The sequence below is a fragment of the Taurulus bubalis genome (genome assembly GCF_910589615.1).
Source record: "Taurulus bubalis genome assembly, chromosome: 13".
NCBI lineage: Eukaryota > Metazoa > Chordata > Actinopteri > Perciformes > Cottidae > Taurulus > Taurulus bubalis.
In genome coordinates this window covers 15,353,057-15,362,301 of record NC_136601.1, presented here as the reverse complement: position 1 = coordinate 15,362,301, position 9,245 = coordinate 15,353,057, and positions in this window count along the sequence as shown.

Genomic DNA, 9,245 nt, shown 5'->3' with positions numbered 1-9,245 from the left:
GACTGAATTATCTCTCAAGACTTTACTCAATGAGCTCTCCATATTTCTCTTTGTGGGACTGGATCATAAATCCTTGTTGTTTACATGCGAGTGTGAGACAGACCGCCACGCAGACACCAGTCGCTCACAGAGATCTGTAAATGCAGCACTGTTACCCGACAGTGTCTGCATTCTCCTGATGTAGCTACAAACCAATAACGCCACAAACACTTGAATCTAAATGCTGAGAATACTCAGACTTTTATTGGTTGAATTGAGACACTCAGACACAGACAAAAACACAGAGAGGGCATTTCAAAGTTCAGCATTGTTCATAATTAACACAGGCGGTTTGCCAAGCATTGATATATAGGGGCCCAGGTGAGGACCTTATCATGTAAGTTGCATTGGTGTTTAAGTTGTCAGTATGAGGCAAGAGGTTTTCAGAGGCACTTGCCGTCTGATAAAACGACACTTTGAACTTTTGAACCAGAAGCCTGGATTAACAACTGACCTGAGAGCAGCAGAATCTGGGAAACTATAATTAAGGTTGATTAAAGAACATTCCTGGGGTCTGTGTCTGCATGTTAAGTGAGCTGCTGAGGTTGCAGGAGACCTGTGCCCCCATTAAATTGGCAATTTCATCGCTGAGAATGAAATATGTTATTCGTCATGAAAAACGGAGCCACACCAAATAGATCACAAACAGAGAACTGCGCATGTGCATACACGCAGGCAGACATATATAAACATACACAAATTCCCTAATTGCGTCCCATGAACAGAGGGGAAGCTCAGCATGCTTTGGAAAGCCAACCAGTCATTACGGCAATCATCCCAATGGCTTCACAGTGTAATTAGCTGAAACAGGCAGCATTGTACCTATAAATACCAGAGACTAAACAACAGTAAACAAAGGGACAACCGCAACCAGCAACCTCTCACATTAGACTTCAGTTGTTTGCCACAAGCTCTGACAGCAGCAGCAGCAGCAGCAATAACTGCTGCAGCAGCGAGAGCCGTTATTGGATGCTCACAATTAAACCTCAGTCTAGTTATTTACTACAGAAACAGTAGTATCGCATAGCCAGACCTATCTCCACAGTGCTGCGTCAGTGCTAAAGGAAGGTCTGGCTCCACACTTCATCATTCTGCTATCGGTGGAATAAAACGCCCTAACTTGTTTGTAAAACGCCCTAGCTTGTTTGTTCTTCTCTTAACGAATCATCATCTTGGGCAGCACAAAACACCTTTGCAAAATGGATAACGGAAGGGGAGGAGAATGTCGGCCAATGGCAAGATTATAACCACAGTCCAACTCCGGTGAGTCAGACTAAAGAAGCAGCTACGGTCGCTTTGAGACCACCCACGGTGTCACCATTAGGCAACAGGCCCAGTAGGCACATTGATGATTCCATGACTAAGACGAGACGGCACCGATTTCATAGAAATAAGAAAAGGCATATGATCAAACAATGGTATCAAATACAAAATTAAAACAAATATTTAGTTGACAGGGCTGGGCCAAAGCATATAACCAGTCCAATGGTGCGCTGCATGCGGCTCTACAGTCACACCAGAGAGTGTTGTCACAGTAGCAGAAGGGCCTCATACGCCTCACTGAAGGTGAAAGGTCAGCAGTGATCCACCCATCAGCCTTCTAGCATTAGCATGGTAGCCCAGACCCAGAATGCACTGTTGGTCACGTCGTGGGTTTGATTTCCGTCACTTAGCCTGCTGGCCGGGTGCTGTTGAATTAATACAAACAGTTTTTATTTTTTTACTAAATTGAGGTACAATAACTTTGCTGAAGCTGGTTTGACTTTGACGTGATTTCATTCTGTTTTAATGTCAAACCCTTTCTTTACTAAACTGCAACACAATTGCCTCAATGTCTGCCAGAAGTCACTTTTCTGCCATTCAGGTGGAAGCACACCTTTTAGATATAATGATGCTGTTTCTGCCAACTTTCCAGTACTTTTATTCATTTTCTTTCTTTCTTTTTTGCAGCACACCATCACCGTGTCCTCTTACACTCATTAGTCTTTGCAAACACACACACACACATACACACAAAGAAGGCCTGTCACACTCTACTCCAGTCTTTGCTGGAGCCTGTGACTCACAGATGCGAGTGTACAGGCCTCGGTTGACAGACAAACGCTCCCTAGCCCAGAGAACAATTAGCACCGCCAGCACTGGAGACGTGAAGAGAGAGAGAGAAAGAGAAAGACTGTCATATGGAGGCAGCTCACTGGAGAGAGACGAAGGGTTGCGACCCTGCTCCAACGCACTGTGTTCAGTTGCCAGATGCTCCACGCTACGTGACTTATTGACAAAGACAGAGAGCGACAGAGACAGTCCAATTCTCGCCTCTAAATTCAGAAGATCCGTGGAGAAGATTTGGGCCTCCCCTCACTCTCAACAACAGGTAGTCTAATTCCACAGAGGCCATGACAGCTGGATCAGCCGGTCCCTCATAACTTTGCATAATTAGACACACTGGTTCTGCCACTAGCCTCACATGGTCATTTTGCAAAAACACACTTAAAGTAGTGCAAAATGATTACCGCTTTAAATATTTGCCCCAAAAAATAGATATAAACGAATTTCCCATGAATAATTGCAACTTTACCACAAATCACAATCCATCAAAATACCGACACGCAAGCAAATCGTTGCAAGTTTGACCTCCCACACTTTGAACACAAATAAACTCAGGAATCACGGCACATTGCATTGTTTTGAGAAAAAATTGGGGCATGTGTTTTTTTCCTTCTTTTTTTCACAAAATACGCGCTGTGAATTCCTGGCATGACTTCACAGGCACATGGCCTTATTTTCTCTGCTCTTTGAGGATAATATATGTTGGTGGCAGGGGTGCTGCTGGTGAAGGGAGTGCTTATGTGTGCATTTGCAAGCACCTGTGCGCTCACCGGTTGGTGTATCCTCCATCTCAGTGAGGGCGGTAAGTCTGTTGTACCTCATGTGTTATCTGTCCAACAGGTTTAGAGAGAAAACAAGCCGACTGATTCATTCTAAAAAGAAATGCTGATAATCATGATTTTTTAATTTTGTATTTACTGTAGCATTTCTCCTCCCCAACCAGAGGTATGTAAGTCAAGGTTGCATTACATTCCCCTGCTCATATGGGCGTACTATTATTAAAATGTCCTCAAATAAGTAAAATACGTTAATGTTTTAACCCTTTTGCATTCTTTAATTCATTGCTCTGATCACAATGGGTTTGTTTGCGTAGCATAAAAGAGCTACCTTTCTTCCTTTCAGATAATAATTTCAAACAGCGGGAGTCGTAGAACTTGAATTAGAGCATTCAGTCAAACATTATTATTTATTTTCGAGTTGACTGCTGAAAACATAAATTTCAGAAATACTGTGCACCATAGCAAGTCTGCAGGAAACATACATTTAGAGTCTGTCTGCCATTTTATGATGCTTCTTTATGACCTATGAGATAAACAGACGTCTTCAAATATGCTAAAGGAGGATCATCCTTATCATAAAACTCTACCGTAGGAAACTGGACATGTCAAAAAAAAAGGAAATGGCATAGGGATGTGGACAGGAAAATATTTCAGATTATTTTCCATTTGGGATAACGTCTTTTCTCTGGTGAACTCAAACCTGGTCAACGAGAAGGCGGCAGTCAGATAACAGCTCAGGCTACATTTTAGTGCTCTGGCATGGTGAGTTTAACCTCACTGCACCCTGACAGGTGCCTTCAGTTAATGCGTCACATCTGGCCACCTGGCCACCCTGCTCTTAAAGGAAAAAGCCCTAAAACACACACACACACACACACACACACACACACACACACACACGCGCACACACACGCACACACACACACGCACACACACACACACACACACACACACACACACTGTAAAACATCAGACTGGAATCTAACTAGAATTTGAAAGGAATCAACAAAAAATGTACAATTAATTTTCAGTTTCAGATCCCTGTCAATATTTGATCTTTGGTCACAGATCTGACAAAATGGTGGATGTTACAATGTCAGTTAAGCAGCATCTATGGTGATATGTGCCAGGAGGGGTTGCTACTAGCACCAGAATTATCAAATAAAATGTCCTTGTTGAAGCTGGTTTGCTCATTTGTAATAAAGTACATTTTCTTTCTAAGTTAAAGTCTGCTAATGTGTTCTGTATTTGACTCTTTTTATTAATATTTGTGCGGACTATATGTGATGTTTCCCAGATAAATTACTGTGTTCTACTTCCTCAGAGAACCTACTGTTGAACTTTCACTGATGAAACGTTTTTCCTTCCGTGAAGAACAATGTTCACTTTTGTGAATTTGCCTTCTTACTCTACGAACTCATTTCACAATACCTTTTGTCTTACTCTTGTTTAGGGAATAGATTTTCTATTTTGCAACCACTATCCTCGAGTGCTGTGTTTCTAGCCCTCATATGGAATTGCATCTGGAACTAGTATTACGAGATTTGTATACTGTCCGGTATAGAAAACGAGCACTACATTAAAGTGAAAATGTAAATGCAAGACACATTTGAATGTGACGTGTTAGTGTGACTGAGTCGTTGATTTAACCTAATGTCTTAAGTTTGATTAACTTGTTTTTGCCACAGCACATTGCAAAAACCCATGAGACGACTGAACAAATGATCTAAGTTGTTTTTTAGCCGGCGGTCATGTTTTTAGGGCAGCAGGGAAAGTTACGTATTTAAGTAAAACCAACTCACAATGTTTTGCAGTTCACATCCTCTCTCCAAAACTGCACGTAACTCTCGGGTGAGCACCTTCCTCTCTAATCGGACAAAACCACACCCCATGGTTTAACAAGAGTGATAAAACACACACACATGCACAGACACAAGCATGTGCTGTTTTACAGACCGGCAAATGCCCAGGTGTCAGTCCCTCCATAGTAAAAGCTGTTCCCAAGAAATCTTCTTATTGGTCGAATTGGTTCAAAAGGTTCATTGAATTTTCACAGAAAACTCTCCGGATACTTCAGGCTCGGCCTGCTGCGTTGGCTGTGCTGCGTCTGGTCGGGCTGGTCCACCGCTCTCAGACACACGCAGCTATATTTCATGTGCTCATTTCTGGAGCTTAACAACTTGAATCCACAACCATGGAATTCAGAGAAGTACTCTGAGAGCATGTTAGGAGAAGTTGGCGGAACATCACACAGGCAACTGGCCTAGTAGTCGCACACACACACACACACACACACACACACACACACACACACACACACACACACCTACACACGTACTTAGACACTGGTGGGAATTTCAGAGGAAAAGGATTAAAAAAAGTGGTGGTTGAGTGGGGGAGGAGAAATAAAGGAGTATATAGAGAAGGAAGAAAACAAGCAGGAGCAAGAGGGGCGAGAAAGAGAGAAAGAGGGAAGAGAAAGAGGGAGGCTACATCTGCAAAAGACTTTACAGGCATTGCAATCATGCTGCCACGTCAACACAAGACAGATAGTCCGCAAACATTGAGGTGAAGTAAAGAGGAATCTGTCTCTCTTCTCCCTCCTTCTTTCTATCCAAACGAACAACACACTCCCTCTCTAAGTCACACGAACATACATTTTGACAGCTGTTCCTGCAAGAAAATTCAAAACAAGAAAATAGTTCATGTCCTTAAGAGGGGAAATTTGCCTCTTTGAACGCCTTTGATATTCTCTTCCAACTTCCAAACCCTCGTTTGAAACCGATTAAGAAAGCGCCTGGTTTCCATGTGAGCACAATCAGGTGAGAGTTATAGTCGCTGTCACAGTTCATTTCAGGGTAATAACAGGAAGCCTCGTGGCTCTTGGCACACAACTTCTGCTGCGTCAACTTGACTCTCTGTCGAGTTGTGTGAGCTAAAAACCTGATTCTAGTACTTTTTTGTTGCTTTCACTGTGGGCATCTTTTCAAGCTTCACTTCCACTTGTGCATTAGCCCCTCTGGTTTCTTCTCAACCACTTCATCTTTATGAAGGAACGATGGAGGCGCACATCACTGCAGGTTCGTTGACTGGTAATAATGTCATGCACACAACTGCAGCACTTGAGTGTGGAAGTCCACTGTGTTGTGCATAATGTACCAGCCCAACAGTGCGAAGCAAACCAACACACCTCAGAGAATACCACATTGATTAGAGGCTGTATGGCAGGCGATGAGCACGATTGATTAACCCTTCTGATGTCTTCAGAGTGAAAATCAACCATCCATGAGCTTAAGAGACCAGAAAACCCCACAAAAACAAGACCTTCCTTTTTGGTTGATACATTATTTTTATTAAATTATTCAATCAATTATCATAACCAGCCAATTAAAAGTGATAAATGGACAAATCATGACATCACTGGTCCCATGAAGCTCTAGGAAAGTGTCGACAGAGGTTGTAAACAACATACGGTCTACTCTACACACTGCACATAAAACACACTAACTCCCCTCACCAGCAGCTGTAATTGACATACCAATAACAACATTTATTTACACCTCTCAGATTCACAATGTTATGTCCGACTATAATACTCTATTGCAGTATTTTTTATTGTGCACCCACTGTGTTTGAACTCAAATCTCCTGCTCAACTTCCCTCTAAATTCACTCCAGCTGACGTGATGAGCCTCCAGTGGCTCCTTCAGACCTGGCATCCCGTCTCCTCCAGCAGACGTAGATGGATTCTGTTTTGTAACCTGATCCTTTGGCTCCACCGTGTGTCTACAGATGATAAAAACCCAACTGTCATCCCCGGGCCATTTTAGGTATTAAATGTTAATGTTAAACTTTATTGATCTCCAATGAGAAATTCTCTTTTCATTTGCCGTCCTGGAGGAAAAACAAAAAGGTCAGGCTCGGCTACTAAACAGCACCCGCGGTGCCGATAAATGTTCAGTCTTACTCAAGGACACTTCAGGGGGCGAGTACTTGCTGACACAGAGGCCTCAACCATGACGGTCTCTCTTAACCCACTAGTCTGGACAAACGTGACAGTGAGTTATGAGGTTTTAATTTCAACCACACACACCAACAGATACTCGCATTGAATGATATAGTCAGAATGAAAACCTGCACGTTCTGGCCCAAGCTGTTCGACACATCTTCAAGAATCAACCACCACACAAATGATGGTTTTGATTGTGTAACATGGTAGTGAGAAAGCGGTGTGACCTCGTAGTCTGCCGTCACTGCAGGTTTTCCAAATTTGACATTGCTGATGTCACCGGACTGAGGAATAGTAGAAAATGAATACTACAAATACTACCTGCAGTCAATTTGTGGTGTGTCTGAAGAGTTAAATACAGTCTGAAAAGGAAAGAAGAAAAAGGAAAGGAGGCAGTACAAGGAGAACAGATGTAAATTGTATTTTTAATATCCAAAGCAACTGCAAAGAAAGAGAAAGATGACACATCCTGAAACAGATAATATAGAATTTATTTTCAACCAAGTAGGAAAATACATAGGTAGGTGTAAAGGAAACAAGCAGAACCTGTAGTCAAACAGAAAAATAAAACAAAACTAGTCTGAAGAGAATAAAGAGGACGGCTAAGGGGTACAACAGAAAGCATTGTTTACCATTCAGTTTTTTTTAAAACAGTATGTGTGGATTTGAAAACAGCTGCCTTGATTTCTCATCTGGATTAATGGACATTCTACAACATTGTGCAATTGTTTTGTCATTATTCTTTTTTTTTTGCTGGTATTTCATGAATGGTAAACAATAGTTGGTCCAGTGCATAAACACAGTGACACAGATCAATATATGTACTCAGCTGACTACAGATAGACAATCCTGATCATTGAACAACTACTACGAGATCGGCAGGGAGAAGAAGGAGACGAGCAAATATACAAGATGGATGATACAAAGGTAAAGGACAGGTGTTCAGGTAACAAAACAGTCCAGCAGGATGAAGATGAGAAAGATCAGAAGCAAAAAAAACAACAAACAGAACCCACAACCAGTTTGAAAAATGAAATCGCTACATTTTCCAGATAAAATATTTAAAAGCCCATTCTATATGGGTCTGCATGTTTGTGGGTATTATTGCCAAGTCGTTTTGAAAAAGGATTCCTTTAGAATGAGCAGATGTTCTGAGAAACCAAATCCAACAAGAGTATGAATATGGATGCAACTTGTTCATGTGATTCAAGGAAAAAGGACAAAAGTACCTTGATTTCCTTACAGCCCTACAGTTCATGAATACTATGCTTCAGATAAAAACAAACAAAAATGTGAGTGGATGGAGAAAGAACTTGCTCTACAACAGAGAACTGGACTAAAAACAGCTTTGGTGCGCACCATTACAAAGAGATGCAGCCTGGGAAATTACTCTACACCTAAACAAGCCAACTAGTAAACACAATGCAACAGTGGAAACTACAAAGCTAACAATGTGAGCGCTCGACAGAGCTTACAGGGTGACATGACTCGGCTCTCTGATTCGCCAGATTTTCGTTTAACAAAGGGTGGTGAGGAGAGGGGGCAGTCAACAACCAATAAGATGTAACGGTCACATCAGTGACTATCAATAGCTAGCTAGTGTAACAGGTTTAACCACTGTGATGCACAAGAACATAGTGAAATGGACTAGTACTCAAAAATCATCACAGGACCAGTTCAGCGACGCTTCGTTAGCAGAGTCCGAAACACATTTCACACCAGTCAGAACGGCTTCTATACTGAACTGCAGCCACTAGTGAGACAGCTCTGCTGCCCTAACCTAAAAACACTAGCACTCTCCAGCTAGTGCCTTGCAACATCCAAAGTAAAGCTGAAAAGCAACGAAAGACACAAAATAAATCAAATATCCCTGTGCTGAATGTTTTTACTGATACTAATGATGCAGGTACTTTTCCTCTGATGAGCTCTGAATCCTTCATTCTAGGAAGCATTATCAGCAACATTCAACTCCTCTAATCGTCCCATCAAGACATTGTCTCATAATGATTTCTACAGAGGATTTGGTTTGTGATGGAAATATTATTTTGGGGGAAAATATATTGAGTACAAGTAAAAACAAACATAGCACTATCTTAGAATTCATGATTTACACATCAAAACACAATTCATTATCTTTTTAGAAAGGAAACATGAGATACATCTTTTATTCACACTTTACAAAAAGCTAGCCTTTAAATCTACTACAATACTAATGCCATTCAGGAAAAAAACACAACTGGACATATTGGTTTCCATTGGAAAAAAAATAAAAGTTAAAAGACAAACATGTAGGGGGAAACAAATGGGACAAGA